Raw genomic sequence first — 14,615 nt, forward strand, 5'->3', positions numbered from 1 at the left:
TTGGGGAAACAAAGAAGGCTGTGGGAGGCGGCTTCCCCTCGGCGCCCCCCAAAGCTAGTTTAACGGCTGCTGGGGTACGTTGTCCTCAGACCTGAGAGCATTGCAGCGGTAATCCGGCGGTCCCTGGCCTCGGCGTCGTCGCGAAATCTCGGGAGCGGGGTCGAGGCCTAGCCGTGCTGGGTAGCCCTGTCCCCGGCTAGGTTCACCTACCGAGCGGCCCTGAGCCACGGGAGGTCGCTCGGCTCTTTCGCCGTGGCGCGCTGCCATGATGGGTTCGGCGCTCTCCGCCTCGCGCAGCACCTCAGCCAGGGAAGCCGGTGCCGCTAACCGGATGTGCTAGCGAAGCCGCCACGGCCGGACTCCCCGCAGAAACACACCGCGCTAGCTCCCCCTGCTGGACGGGCCCGAACTTCAGGTAGCCTCTCCTCAGGGAGGCCTCATCATCCCACTTCTGACACCAATTGTAGCGTTTTTCAGCACTACGTAGGAACGTGACGAGGCGAGTGAGCTTCCTTGCTGCCCAATGCAAATGACTGGGAGTATATATATTTATATATTACATAGTGTAGGGAACCAATTGAGGAAATAGTATCACGTTTTACAACAAACTATTAAAAACATTGTTATTAAAACTTGTTTTAAAAAGAAAATAGACAAAATCATTCTGATCACGTACTTTTCTTCTGATGTCTTTTAAAGACAGAGAACACTCACCAACAATTATAGCTCAAGCATGAAGCACAAAGCTAAATGCTAAAAGCTGAAAATGGTAGGTTTTAGCTTCTATACTTAACTATACAGAAATCCACATGAACTATGCTAAAAATACAAACTAACCTTACTGCATCTAAGCATTATTTGAGATGATTTGTACTTTGAATCAAGCATCACTAAACATTTTGCAAAACACTGTTGCATAACATGCACTTTTAGTTAGTCCCACAAAGTTTCTACTTTCACAAACACAGAGAGATTATATAAGATTATATATCTTTAAGTAAACATTTTCCCTAGAAATACACTTTTTCTTTTAATCCTGGAACACTTAAGGACCCCAAATAACAAATAATGGTCTCATTTTAACATACAAACACTGTCTATGACTTTTCAAGTAGGCCTCGCTATTTCATAGCAACATTACAAAAAGTCCTATACAGGAGCACACTCCTTTGGATAGTTAATGTCAAAAATATAAAATGTCTTTAAGCACACATCAACCGCCCCAAGTAGTGTGCATTGCTCCAGAGCCTGTCCCACCAGAATGTCGAATGCCTAAGAGCAGCGCTGGTCATTTTCTCTCAACGTCAGGATGTAGGGGTACGGCCTTGACCCTTCAGCCTGCTGGAGGTATTTTACCATGTTGGTTCCAACCTTAGAAAGAAAAAAAAATGAAAGAAAGTAAACAATTTTGTTGAATAGCAAGGATTAAACTGAATAAAACTATTAATTTAGTGTGTAATAGGATTGATACTAAATAAAAAATGACAAAGCTGTCCAATAAGATAGGGTATAGGTAACCTGAAACAAAAACATGGAGACAGCTACTACCAAAAATAAAACAGCAAAATAAGCATGGCTTTTAGGATAAAGTCTTTTTATATGTCAGACTAGTTGATCTTGTGGTCTGCTTTGATTTTAAGCTAATTACCGAAAAAAATGTCATAGCTGGGGTCATACTGGCACAGTCACCCAAATATTAAGACTTTCATCTAGTAGTTACCTGTTCAGCTGTGGTACTTTTTCCTGTAGTTGGCGCGTTGACTAGTTAATTTAGCCTGAGTCACAAGCAACTTTGGTTAAAGAGGGCTACCTGGTTAGCTTACATGCAATTACTGGTGATACATTTGCATACTTATCAAAGGGGGAAAGGTGTAAAATATTGTTATACCTCGGGAGAAATTTGACCGTGGAGTAAATTACTAACTAGTGAAAAACGGGAGGATAGCAGGTGTGTATATTTGTGAGACGATCAGTGTTTTGTAACACCCCAGCATTTTATTCTCACAAGCAGTGAGATTAATAAAGTTCTAATCTTAATGTGTTTGCTAACGCTAGTAACCTAACTAAATGCCTGCGTCATGCTAGCACTACAGTTAACAGTTTAGCGTTCATTCATCACTTCAGCATCTTCGTCACTTCGCAAACATTCTACAGAGAAAGATAAAAAGCTCAGACATCTTATCCGTTTCTTTCACACACAGCTGGGGTTCTTTGGCTAACTATAGCAGCTACTGTCAGCTAAATTATCTTACCTCAGACCAGCCTGAAAGTTTAAGTGTAACCTTAACACGGTAACAGTAATAAATCTCACATATAGTAATACTTTTTTCAGTCATATGTGACTTAGGTGGGTGAACATGTGTATACAGACCTTGTATTTAACGTCATTTCCCCTTAACTTACAAAGAAGGATGAACCGTCATCAGCGGTGTGGGAGCTCAAGAGAGACACGAAGCTCTGACTGACAGCTGCTAAATCCACCGGTGAACTTTGGGGGGGAGCCAAGCAAACTTCAACCCAGCAGCTGGGTTACACAATACTGTAACTACCCAACTCTCTGTAAATAACCCAGAAAAATTACCCAAGAGCGGCAACCCAGCGTTTGGGTAGAAAAAAACAACCCGTTAAAACTTTTTACACACGAGGTGAACATAATGCTCCAAAGAGTTGTTTCCTACCGCAATGAGGCTTTGGTACACTAATTTGATACGGGGTTTCCCATGCTTTTTCCACGGGGAGGCAGTTTTATTTAAACAGAGTAAAATGAACAAGATTATTGCTTGTTGTGTGTGTCCACTTAAAAAGATTGTCAGGGATTACGTAAAAAATATATGTTAAGGAAAAAATGCACATTGTCTTGTATTCTTAACAAATGCAGATTAAGTTCTAACTTAGATATATTTATGTAAACGTACAAACTTGATTATTTATTGTTGAATACACAGATTTAATTATGCTACATTTACAACATCTCAGATTCATTTTTTTCAGTGTGGGTTTGAAGATTAGCTTTGTTTTGTTCAGAAATTTTGCTTGAGATGAGCAAAAGAATAAAACAAAATTGATATAAAATCTGATAATAACTGAAGTATTAAAACTTGACATCTGTTTTGTTTGTTAAAAAAAATATAAATATGACAGGATGCAAGTGTAATATGTTTAAATGTAAGACTAAATTACTAAAGAAAATAAAATTTCCTATATCCTACTTAGGAAATATTGGTTAAAGGAACTTCCCCACAAAACAGTTGTGCTTCCTAACAGCTTTTAACTGATGGAACTTAGTTAGGAAATTAGTAAACAGTGTAAGGATCTGTCCAATGACACAAATTTCGAAGCACTTGTGATGTGTCAAACCAGCGGTTCAGACAGTGGGCTGTTGATACGAGTGCAGAACTCATGCAGGTCCATGTAAGGACTGGGTCGCTCCAGAACCAAGATGAAGCAAACAGACACCTTAAACCATTGCAATAGCTCCACCAGGTTCTCACAGCGAGGTGGAATGGACACCATCTGCATCAACGCGACCTCCAGAGGCAGGCTGTGTGTTTCTCCAGGCTGAAATCGGGTTAGCACGGATTTAGTGGGAGAGGTTTCTGAGACCTGATTGTGACGTGTGGAGTAGGTCTACTTACCTTGCTGATGTACTCCCTGCAGACAGATTTGTCCACATATTTAATAACAACCTGTTCACATACACCAAACATAATTAGGAAAAGTAGGATTTCCTGATGATTTCCATGTAAATGTAATTAAGTGTATATGTGCACGCAACTTACCGATTTTTCTGCCTTCCTCACTTCAGCATAGACCAAACCCATGCCTCCTTCTCTCAGCAGCTCTCCCACCACGTACCGTGCTGCAAACGCCACTATTAAACAAATAGACAACAATCATTCTGATGAATTAATCTATAAAAAAAAAAAAAAAAAGCATCTGAAATAATCACACCACCATTTGTACAAAAGCTGGATTGTAATGTACCTCCCCCTGTGGTGTGCTGTTTAGCTGTACAGGAGAAGACCGGAGCACAGGACTCTCAGGCTGTTTAAATGATGAAAAGCCTGAAAACCTGTCTGGATCAAAGTGGAACCCTGGAGATGAAGGCACTTTGTCCTGCTGATGGAGCCGACGAAGTTTCAGCAGCCATTCAGGTTTCTCTGTCTTCCCTCAGTGAAGCTGTTTAGAAAACTTTAAGACAAACAGGGAAAGTGGGTCGGTAATCAGACACCACTATAAATTCATGAAGGATTTTATCACATTTACTTGAACAATCTGCTCCATCAAGACCGCTGTGATGCTGGACGGCGAGGTGATGACTGCTCTAGCGATACATTTACAATACTCAAGCGCTTGAGCAGAAAGTCCCTCCTTGGCTAGCATGCTAGCATCAAAGAGCTTGTACTCCTGTGACAGACATAGTAATTTGTTCTTAATACAATGATTCCTGCTTATATTTGACATGGGAAAAAAAATATTTTAAAAATCTGACCTGGAAGCTTGGCTAAGCAAACCCTGAGGTCATGAAACAGCACATATTCATAAACCTCGGATCGCTCGATAGCTTCCCTGATGCCTGATTTCTCGAAAGGCAAGTGGGTGGAAAAGAGAATTACATCTTAGTCATGAGTAAAGGTAAATTATCACATCCATGTACGTTAAACGCACATACGCAATAAATACCTTTCACAACCAAACAGGTCGAAGCTGGAATAGTCGTACGATCTCAGCTCCAATTGCGCCGCCACGCAGCAGATATGCACCGTGAACATTCGCCATCTGCAGGCTGCAGATAAAAAGCCAAACATTAAAGATCATGAAACAATCCTGATTTGATGATAAAGTTATCATTACAAATATATATTGTTACTTGTCCATACCAAGATCGTCTGCCATTTTAATCACGGCTTTTCTAAGCTGCTCGTCTGGAGCTTCGGAGCATAAAAGCTGCACAAGAGGAAAACACCAGTGGTCCAGGTTCTCACCACACACACGCTAAGTGAACAGTCACATTAACAACAATGCAGAATTATACAATCCAAATCACAGTCAGATACAGTAGATGGTGATGCTGAAGTGCTAATATACAGTAGTAACTTTTGTTACTTTGCTCCTTAAGTGTATGTAGGCCCTAAACAGGCATGCACCGATGTCATGCATCAGGACTTACAGTAAAAAAAAAAAAAAAAAAAAAAAAAATATATATATATATATATATATATATATATATATATATATCCAGCATGTCTAGACACATACGCACAGACATTTTTTCTTTTTTTTCTAAAACAATCATCATCATTTACCTCTTTACAGTTACAGAGTTACAGAACAGATCCATGATTTTCCAGAAGAAATACGATTCTGGTTGCTGAGGATCATCCAGGCACTGTAGAAGCTCCTGAGACTTGTGTTTCTTCATCTGACTGCTGTAAGAGACGTAACAGGACACAATATAACTTCTGAAACAGGCAGGTGATTAAACGTGTTAATGTTACACAAGAAAAGAAAAAGGCTCTTACCCCAAGAGAGAGGCCCGGAAAAGTTTGAATATGTCCTTCAGACATGTAGTTCTCACCACAGCCCAGGACACGGCAATTCCCTGAAGGCAAAACATTAGTCTGGGCTAAGTACCAAAAATATAAATATGAATCATGATGGTAAACTTACTCATTCTCGTATTAAGTGATATGAGAATAAAATGAGGATCATGTGACAATATTTAGACAAAATTTTTCTCACTTTTTGCTCAAAATACTACAATTGAGGTCATTTTTAAATGAGTTAGAAGCAATGTTAATATGTGCAGCTCAGAACGAGGTCAGGTTAACTTTAACCTTAAACTTTAGTTTTGTATATCATATGTTGCCGCTTTGACAGCCATATAAACTTCCAAAATATCTGCAATAATTGTACATAAAAAGTTGCATGCACTGATTTACACTAAATGTACATTCTTATCAAAATATTCAGTAGACTACATGTATTAAACACACAACTTATAAACCATATTATATAAACATGGATTATATTCCTATATTTATGGTAATTCAATACTTCATATTTTCTGTTTTTAGTCAATCGCAATAAAATTAACACTACAGGAAGTTAACATATGTAACTAATCTAGACAAGAAAGACACAAAAAGCGATATAAGCATCACAGCCATCAAAACACCAGCTGCAGTTTAGCAGTAAGAGCTAGCCACTCTGTGTGGACATCATGTTCCTCACCGAAAGTCTTTTTTTCTCATGTATGTGTTCAGGTCTTGTTTTTAATATTTAGTTGCTGCTCTAGTAGTAGTTTAGTTTAAAAAAAAAGTTTATTTATTTTACCAAAATATTTTAATCTCTACCCGCACTTATTGCACTTTCTAATGTTTACTTACAGTGATGTGGAAGGGCATCTGACTTTACAGTTGGTTGGCGGGAGGACAGCAGCCTCATCCTATTTGTTAATCCTTCAATCCTGGATTCGCTTGACGTAGTTCTGACAAATCACAGATTGCCAATGCTACGAAGATAGCTTCTTATTGGGTAATAGTCTCACTTCGGACATGGCAGTATTAAAGTGCAATACCGTGTTTAATCACAAATTCAACACATAATTCTTGGGAGGTGCTGGTACACATGCTGTAAAATACGTAGAAAAACAGAGATGGCAGTCAGGGCCCATATTCACAAAACTTCTCAAGCCTAAAAGTTGGTCCTAGTAACGAAATTCTAAGAAAATTCTAAGATTTATGACATTACCCCTTAAATTTTGAATCAAATCATAGTAAAGATAAAAATGAAACATTACAAAACCTCTCTTTTATACCAAGGTAAAAATTCCTAAGAGTAGAGAGGAGGACTTTTAAGAGGCTTCAGAGTTTCTATAGCAGAGGACAAATTGGCGGAATAAGAAATATTCTCCAAACACTGAACATAAAGCTAAAAGTAAACACTGCTCTTCTGTCCAATTTGGTTTTCTTGTTGTTTTTGGATGGTATGTAGCCAACAATCTTCTTTATTCATGATTTTATTACCTGAATTTCATCAACCTAAATTTGTATGGTTGAAAAATAATAAAGATAGCGTTTTTAACACTTGAAAATATTTTTCAACAGCAATTTAGTGAGGTCAACATTTTGCATAAAATTTTAAATGTCTGAATTACATTTTCATTTGAAATATACAACCAGAATAAATTGCATTGCCAAAAATTATAAGCACTGTAAATGCTGTAAGGGTTATTTTTACATTTAGATCAAATTTAATTGCTAAATCAGATTATAGCTTTGTGTTTCATGGATGAGCTTTAATTGCTGATGAGTGTTCTCTGTGTTTATTTGTCACATACACAGTCATACAGAGTACGATATGCAGTGAAATGCTTAGACAACTGCTCGCGACCTTAAAATAAAAGACTATAAATAAGAAATAAATATAAAAAAATACAATAAGTTTAAATAAAATAGCTGTACAACAAAAATACACAATATAGAAAATATATGAAGAAAAATAGAACAAAAATAAAACAGCTGTACAAAGTAGGTATGGATTTATGTCATTTTTGTGGAATGAAATTAATGGTAAAAAGAAAATGGTAATGTCCAGGTTTGTGCAATCCACATATTTAAAGCGTCTTGTGGAGTGCAAATATGCTTAAAGTGATTTATTTAAAGTGGCTGGTGATAGAGGGATTTAACTAATGACCACGAAGTGTAGATGTGCAGTGGCCACTATTGTAAGTGAATGTCCAGAATGTCCAGAGTGAGTGTAAAAGTCAGTGTGAGTCAGTACTGTGTGGTGTACTGATTAAGAGACCGTATCACCTGCGGGAAGAAGCTCCTCCTCAGTCTCTCTGTGTTGGAGCGGAATCGCTTTCCTGACCTCAACAGAAAGAACAGTCGGTTGAGGTCCTTCACGATCTTTCTGACCTTGGTCCAGCACCAGCTGCTGTAGATCGAGTGCAGGTCGGGGAGCTCGGTGCGGATGATGCGCTCTGCTGATCGCACCACCCACTGTAGAGCTCGTCATGGTGTTGATGTGACAGGACCATGACAGGTCCTGTGTGATGTGAAAACAGAGGTATTTGAAGCTGTCCACTCTCTCCACTGGGCTCTCGTTGATGACGGGGGTCTGGTAGTTCCTTTCCTGCTTAGTGCTGAAGTCCACTATCAACTTCTTTGTCTTACTGACGTTTAGAAGGTGGTTGTTCCTTTGGCACCAGTTCTCCAGATTTCTAATCTCCTTCAGGTAGGCCATGATGGTGGTGGAGCTAGTAGTAGCCACACAGTCATATGTGTACAAAGAGTAGAGCAGGGGGCTCAGAACACACTCCTGGGCGCTCCAGTGCTGAGAGTAATGGAGGCTGAGACATGTCCGCCCATCTTTACTGCCTGTGGTCTGCCAGTTAGAAAATTAGAGATCCACTGACACAGAGATGAGCTAAGTCCCAGGTAGGGCTGGGTATCGTTCCAAAATTATCGATACCGATACCGATACCCTGAATTCGATACCGGTTCCGAACGATACTTTTTTCGATACTTTTATTTAAGAAAAATATTTTAAAAAGATTACATAATACACATAATCTCTGAGAAACTTTGGTTTTATTTTTCAGGATGTTTGTGACACTTTTCACAGCAGGCTTATCTCTAAGACCAGTAAACAAAGGCACAAAATGAACAAAGTGTAATTAACATAATAGATCAGTGTAAACAGTTTTAATAAAGTTCAATCAGTTTTAAGTATTTGTGAGGCTCACTGTCGCTTGAAGGTTTAGTTCACCCAAAAATGAAAATTCTTTTATTAATTATCTATAAATGAAGATATTTTGGACTTAATCCAAGAGCATTCTGATCCTCCCATAGATAAATCGTTGAATAAAGTTATTTTTGTTTTTTTTACACAGAAGTATTCTCACAGCTTCTTATAATTTTGATTGAACCACTGATATCACATGGACTTATTTTGATGTTTTTGGTTCCTTTCTGGGCATTGAAAAATGCATATCCAGTAAATCTATGAGAGGATCAGAAAGCTCTTGAATTAAATCCAAATTATTTTAATTTTTGTTCTAAAGATAAAGGTCTTATGGGTTTGGAACAACATTAGGGTGAGTAATTAGAGAGAATTTTCATTTTTTTCAGTGAACTAACCTTTTAAGAATCACTAAAGCATTTTAGCATCAACATAGCTACGTATTTAAAGCCATCAAACAGTACATAACGTTGCATAAGGTAAAAATGATTTATTAAAGTGACCCTGCACAAACTTAAACTTAACTTTAACGGTACACAAGCATGAAGCGCTAAAAGTTAGCCGATTCTGTATGTCGGTTTACCTGTCGGAGCCCCAGTCATCGCGCCGTTATCCTCATCAGTCACGGAGGACGACGCTTGTGGTGGGCATGTTGTTGGAGGCCCCGAGTCAGGAAAATACTGAGAGGATGATGATGACTGCACCGGCGTGATCTTCTTGCACTCAAACACGGAGCAACTTTCTGCTCGCAAATTAATTCCGTGTACTGTCAGGTGTTTCATCATATTTGACGTGTTGCCAGTCTTGGACGCGATAACCTTTTTACAAATATTGCATCGCACGCTGTTGCCGTCAATCTTGGCATAATGTAGCCATACTTTTGATCGCTTAAACATCGTTTGCGTAAAATTTTATTGCTACGGTTTAAAGTGTAGTGTGCATTACAGCCTCACATTTGACAAGTTCTGGGCGAGTGGGCGTAACCGCTGTAAACTATTGATTTTCAAGGCAGTCTCGCAGCAGCCAATCACCAGCATTTGATCCGGGCACATTAAGGATGCCGCACTTTTTGTAGCTCACTGACGATGACAAGATTATACTTTTGGGTATCGAAATTTGGCACCGAACGAAAATGATTTTTTCGATACTCGATAGTATTGAGATGATTCGGTCGGTGCTTCAAAAGTATCGAACTCGATACCCAGCCCTAGTCCCAGGTGCTCCAGCTTGGTGATGAGTGTGGAGGGAATTATGGAATTAAATGCAGAGCTGTAGTCGATGAAGAGCATTTTAACGTAATTCCCCGTTTTAGTGTCCAAGTGAGTAAGTGATGTGTGGAGGAGATGAGAGATGGCATCATCAGTAGAACGATTTGGACGGTACATGATCAGAGTGATTTTGTCAATTTTCTTTTAAAAACAAGTTTGAATATTAGCTTTGTTTTCTTCAAGAAATACTGTTTGAGACAAGCACATTAATTTCAATAGTTTGTTGTAAAATCTGATACTATTTCAGGTGTTTAACTCAAGTTAGTTGAGTTAAAATGAAGGGGAGCAAATGTAATTTGTAATTCAACATGCAATTTTTCTTTGGGAAATTTTGCCACTATTATACTTCTAAAGGAAATGGACCATGTTCTCTAACATGGTAAAGAAAAAAATGTCAAGAACAAGTAACATTAGCAACATGTTAGAAAAATGACAGTTGATTGTCCAGAGTTACCTCAAGGTAACTGAAAGAGTGATTCGATTGTTGTCCAGGGAGATTATAAGCTCCTGACAGGAGGATGAAGGCACAAACATTACTCATTCACTTATCATCTATACTGCCTTGTCCTGTATACAGGGTCGCAGAGAGCCTGAAGCTTATGCCAAGAGACATAGCACAATGCGGGGTACACTCTAGACAGGGTGCCAAATTACCGCAGGGCACACACATACACACATTCACAGGCTCATTTACACACTACAGGCAATTTGGGAATGCAAGCCATCCTAATCTGCATGTCTTTGGATTATGGAAAGAAACGGCAAACTCCATGCACTCAGACTCAACATGGAAATTGAACCCTCGACCCTGGAGGTGCAAGATGACAATGTTAACCACTAAACCACCGTGCCACCATACACATAAATAACCTGAGTAAATACCAAATATGGCTTTAAATGATGATTTGATTTATTAATGAACAAATGGCCAAACCTGTCTCTATGTCAAAAGTAGGAAGGGTTGTCCCCTGCCCCCCAAGAACTGTAACCAAGCATTCATGATAACTGGCAACGAGCCTTGATGTGAAGGCATTTCTTTGTATTGGTCAGAGATAATTTTTCCTTCGCTCACCTTTAGGAAGAATATGTTTTATATAATAATAATAATGATAGAAAAATAATGGATGTGTTAGTGACATTGCAAGGTACTTAATTCACAGTGTACTTTAGTTCCCCTTGCAGGGATACCAGTTGCTGATGCTGTGGAAATTTCACTTTTAGATTTCATTAAGAACTGTCTGGATGTGTTAAATGAAAACTATAAATGTGAGTATTTTAAATGAAACTGACATCATTAAGGCATAAAAACCATCTTTTGTTTTCTTGCGTAGGAAACCAGTTGAAAACCAACTTAATCACATAATTTGTCAAACTTTTACTCAGACTATCAAAAATGCCACACTTACTCACCTTTATTTTTACTCAACAAACTTCACAAAAAGGGAGTTTTGCACTTGAGAAAGTACCAAAGTTTACCACAAACTAATGAAATTATTCTGCTTGTTTTAAATAGTATTTCATGGAGAAAATAAAACTAAGATTTAAACTTAATTTCATTTTTTTTTTATAAAATCACTCTGATCATGTACTTTTCTTCTGATGTCTTAGAAAGACAGAGAACACTCATCAACAATTATAGCTCATCCATAAAGCACAAAGCTATAATCTGATTCATGCTCAGAAAAGTACATCATAACTCATCATCGTGATTAGGGAGACGTAACACTTTCCAATCACATTTCCTAGTTAGAAACTATAGAAATGATCCCTGAAAGCATAGTCTTACCTTTTCACCCCTCAGACACTCACTGACCCCAAATAACACAAAAATCATGAAAATGGTAGGTTTTAGCTTCTCTACTTAAACAACTATACAGAAATCTCACATGAACTATGCTAAAAATACAAACTACCCTTACTGCATCTAAGCATTATTTTAGATGATTTGTACTTTGAATCAAGCATCACTAAAGATTTTGCAAAACAAGGTGTGCACTTTTAGTTAGTCCTACAACGTTCCTACTTTCACAAACACAGAAAAATTTTATAAGATTATATATCTTTCGGTAAATATTTTCCCTAGAAATACACTTTTTAATACACTTAAGGACCCCAAATAACACAGAAATCATGAAAATAGTGAATTTTAGATTATACCAAAACACAGCAATTCACCTAAATTATGCTAAAAACAAAAAGTATACTAAAGTATTATTTTAGAGGATTTGTACTTTTTCAGGAATACACTGTGTCTATATGGCATGAGGTTAGGGCAACTATTCATAAGTAAAAAACTTAATGAAATGTAAGAATATTTAGTTAATTCTAAATATATTGGATGAAATCTGACATGAAATACAATATTTAAATGATGATTTCATTTATTAATGAAAAATATTCCAAACCTGCCGACCTCTATTTGAAAAAGTAATTGCCCCTAAACCTAATACTTGGTTGTGCCAACCTTGCCAGCCACATCTCCAGTCTAGTGTTTGTGATAACTGCCAATGAGTCTTGACCTAAAGATATTTTAATTTCAATTCAATTCAATTTTATTTAAACAGTGCTTTTAACAATTGTCACTGTCTCAAAGCAGCATTTTCATGTAATGATGAAACAGAGATTTTTGCTTCGCTCACTATTCAGGGGGCACATGTCTCATATAAATGCAACCACGGGGGGGCGCAATCCAGTGTCTTCTTGTGCCAGTCCCAAGTCTGGATAAATGCAGAGGGTTGTGTCAGGAAGGGCATCCGACGTAAAACATTTGCCAAATCAATGATGCGAGTCAAGAATATAATTCCCATACCGGATCGGTCGTGGCCCGGGTTAACAACGACCGCCACTGGTGCTGTTGACCTACAGGGTGCTGGTGGAAATTGGGCTACTGTTGGTCGAAGAAGGAGAGGAGGAAGGCGTGTTCGTAAGCAGAGAGAGAAGAGGAAAGGCAAGAGTTTAGGAGTGATAGTAGGGACTTTGAATGTTGGGACCATGACAGGGAAGGGAAGAGAGTTAGTTGATATGATGCAGAGAAGAAAGGTGGATATACTGTGTGTACAGGAGACCAGGTGGAAAGGTAGCAAGGCTAGAAGCTTAGGATCAGGGTTCAAATTGTTTTACCATGGTGTGGATAGGAAAAGAAATGGAGTAGGAGTTATCCTAAAAGAGGAGTTTGTAAGGAATGTTCTAGAGGTGAAGAGAGTATCAGATAGGGTGATGAGTCTGAAGCTGGAAATTGAAGGGATAATGTTCAATGTTGTTAGTGGTTATGCCCCACAGGTAGGATGTGAGTTAAAAGAGAAGGAGAAATTCTGGAGTGAGGTAGATGAAGTGATGCAGAGCATCCCCAGAGGTGAAAGAGTGGTGATTGGTGCAGACTTCAATGGACATGTTGGGGAAGGGAACAGAGGTGATGAAAATGTGATGGGCAGGTTTGGTCTTCAGGACAGGAATGTAGAAGGACAGATGGTGGTGGACTTTGCAAAGAGGATGGAAATGGCAGTAGTAAATACTTTCTTCCAGAAGAGGCAGGAACATAGGGTGACATATAAGAGTGGAGGCAGAAGCACTCAGGTCGACTACATCTTGTGTCGACGTTGAAAGAGAAAAAACCTGAGAAAAACCTGAAAGAGATCAGTGACTGCAAAGTGTTGGTAGGGGAGAGTGTAGCCAGACAACACAGAATGGTTGTGTGTAAAATAACCCTGGTGGTGAGGAAGGCAAAGAGGACAAAGGCAGAGCAGAGGACAAAGTGGTGGAAGCTGAGAAAGGAAGAATGTTGTGAAGTCTTTAGGGAGGAGTTGAGACAGGCTATGGGTGGTCAGGAGGTGCTTTCAGTTGACTGGACAACTACAGCCAATGTGATCAGGGAGACAGGTAGGAGGGTACTTGGTGTATCATCAGGTAAGGGGAAAGTGGACAAGGAGACTTGGTGGTGGAATGAGGAAGTCCAGGAGTGTATACAGGGAAAGAGGCTAGCTAAGAAGAAGTGGGACAATGAGAGGACTGAAGAGAGTAGACAGGAGTACAGGGAGATGCAGAGTAAGGTGAAGGTAGAGGTGGCAAAGGCCAAACAAAGAGCATATGAGGACTTGTATGCTAGGCTAGACAGTAAGGAGGGAGAGGGGGATCTGTACAGGTTGGCAAGGCAGAGAGATAGAGATGGGAAGGATGTGCAGCAGGTTAGAGTGATTAAAGATAGAGATGGAAATGTACTAACAGATGCCAGGAGGGTGATGGGAAGATGGAAGGAGTACTTTAAGGAGTTGATGAATGAGGAAAATGAAAGAGAACAAAGAGTAGAAGAGGTGACTGTTGTGGAACAGGAAGTAGCAAATATTGGTAGAAGTGAGGTGAGAAGGGCGTTGAAGAGGATGAAGAGTGGAAAGGCTGTTGGTCCTGATGACATACCTGTGGAGGTATGGAAGTGCTTAGGAGAGGTGGCAGTAGAGTTTCTGACAAGTTTGTTTAACAAGATCTTGGAGAGTGAGAAGATTCCAGAGGAATGGAGGAGAAGTGTATTGGTGCCAATTTTTAAGAACAAGGGAGATGTGCAAAGCTGTGGCAATTATAGAGGTATAAAGCTAATGAGCCAGACAA

At 39.0% G+C, this 14,615-nt stretch overlaps 1 non-coding gene across 1 annotated transcript; it reads right to left on the reverse strand.

Moving 5' to 3' along the window:
- Nucleotides 1-11,587: 11,587 nt before the first annotated feature.
- Nucleotides 11,588-11,800, reverse strand: LOC128514562 (small nucleolar RNA U3). The gene has a single exon (XR_008356514.1). It is a non-coding gene; the product is annotated as a small nucleolar RNA U3 (small nucleolar RNA).
- Nucleotides 11,801-14,615: the final 2,815 nt, after the last annotated feature.

This window comes from Clarias gariepinus, chromosome 26 (genome assembly GCF_024256425.1).
Source record: "Clarias gariepinus isolate MV-2021 ecotype Netherlands chromosome 26, CGAR_prim_01v2, whole genome shotgun sequence".
Classification (NCBI taxonomy): Eukaryota; Metazoa; Chordata; class Actinopteri; order Siluriformes; family Clariidae; genus Clarias; species Clarias gariepinus.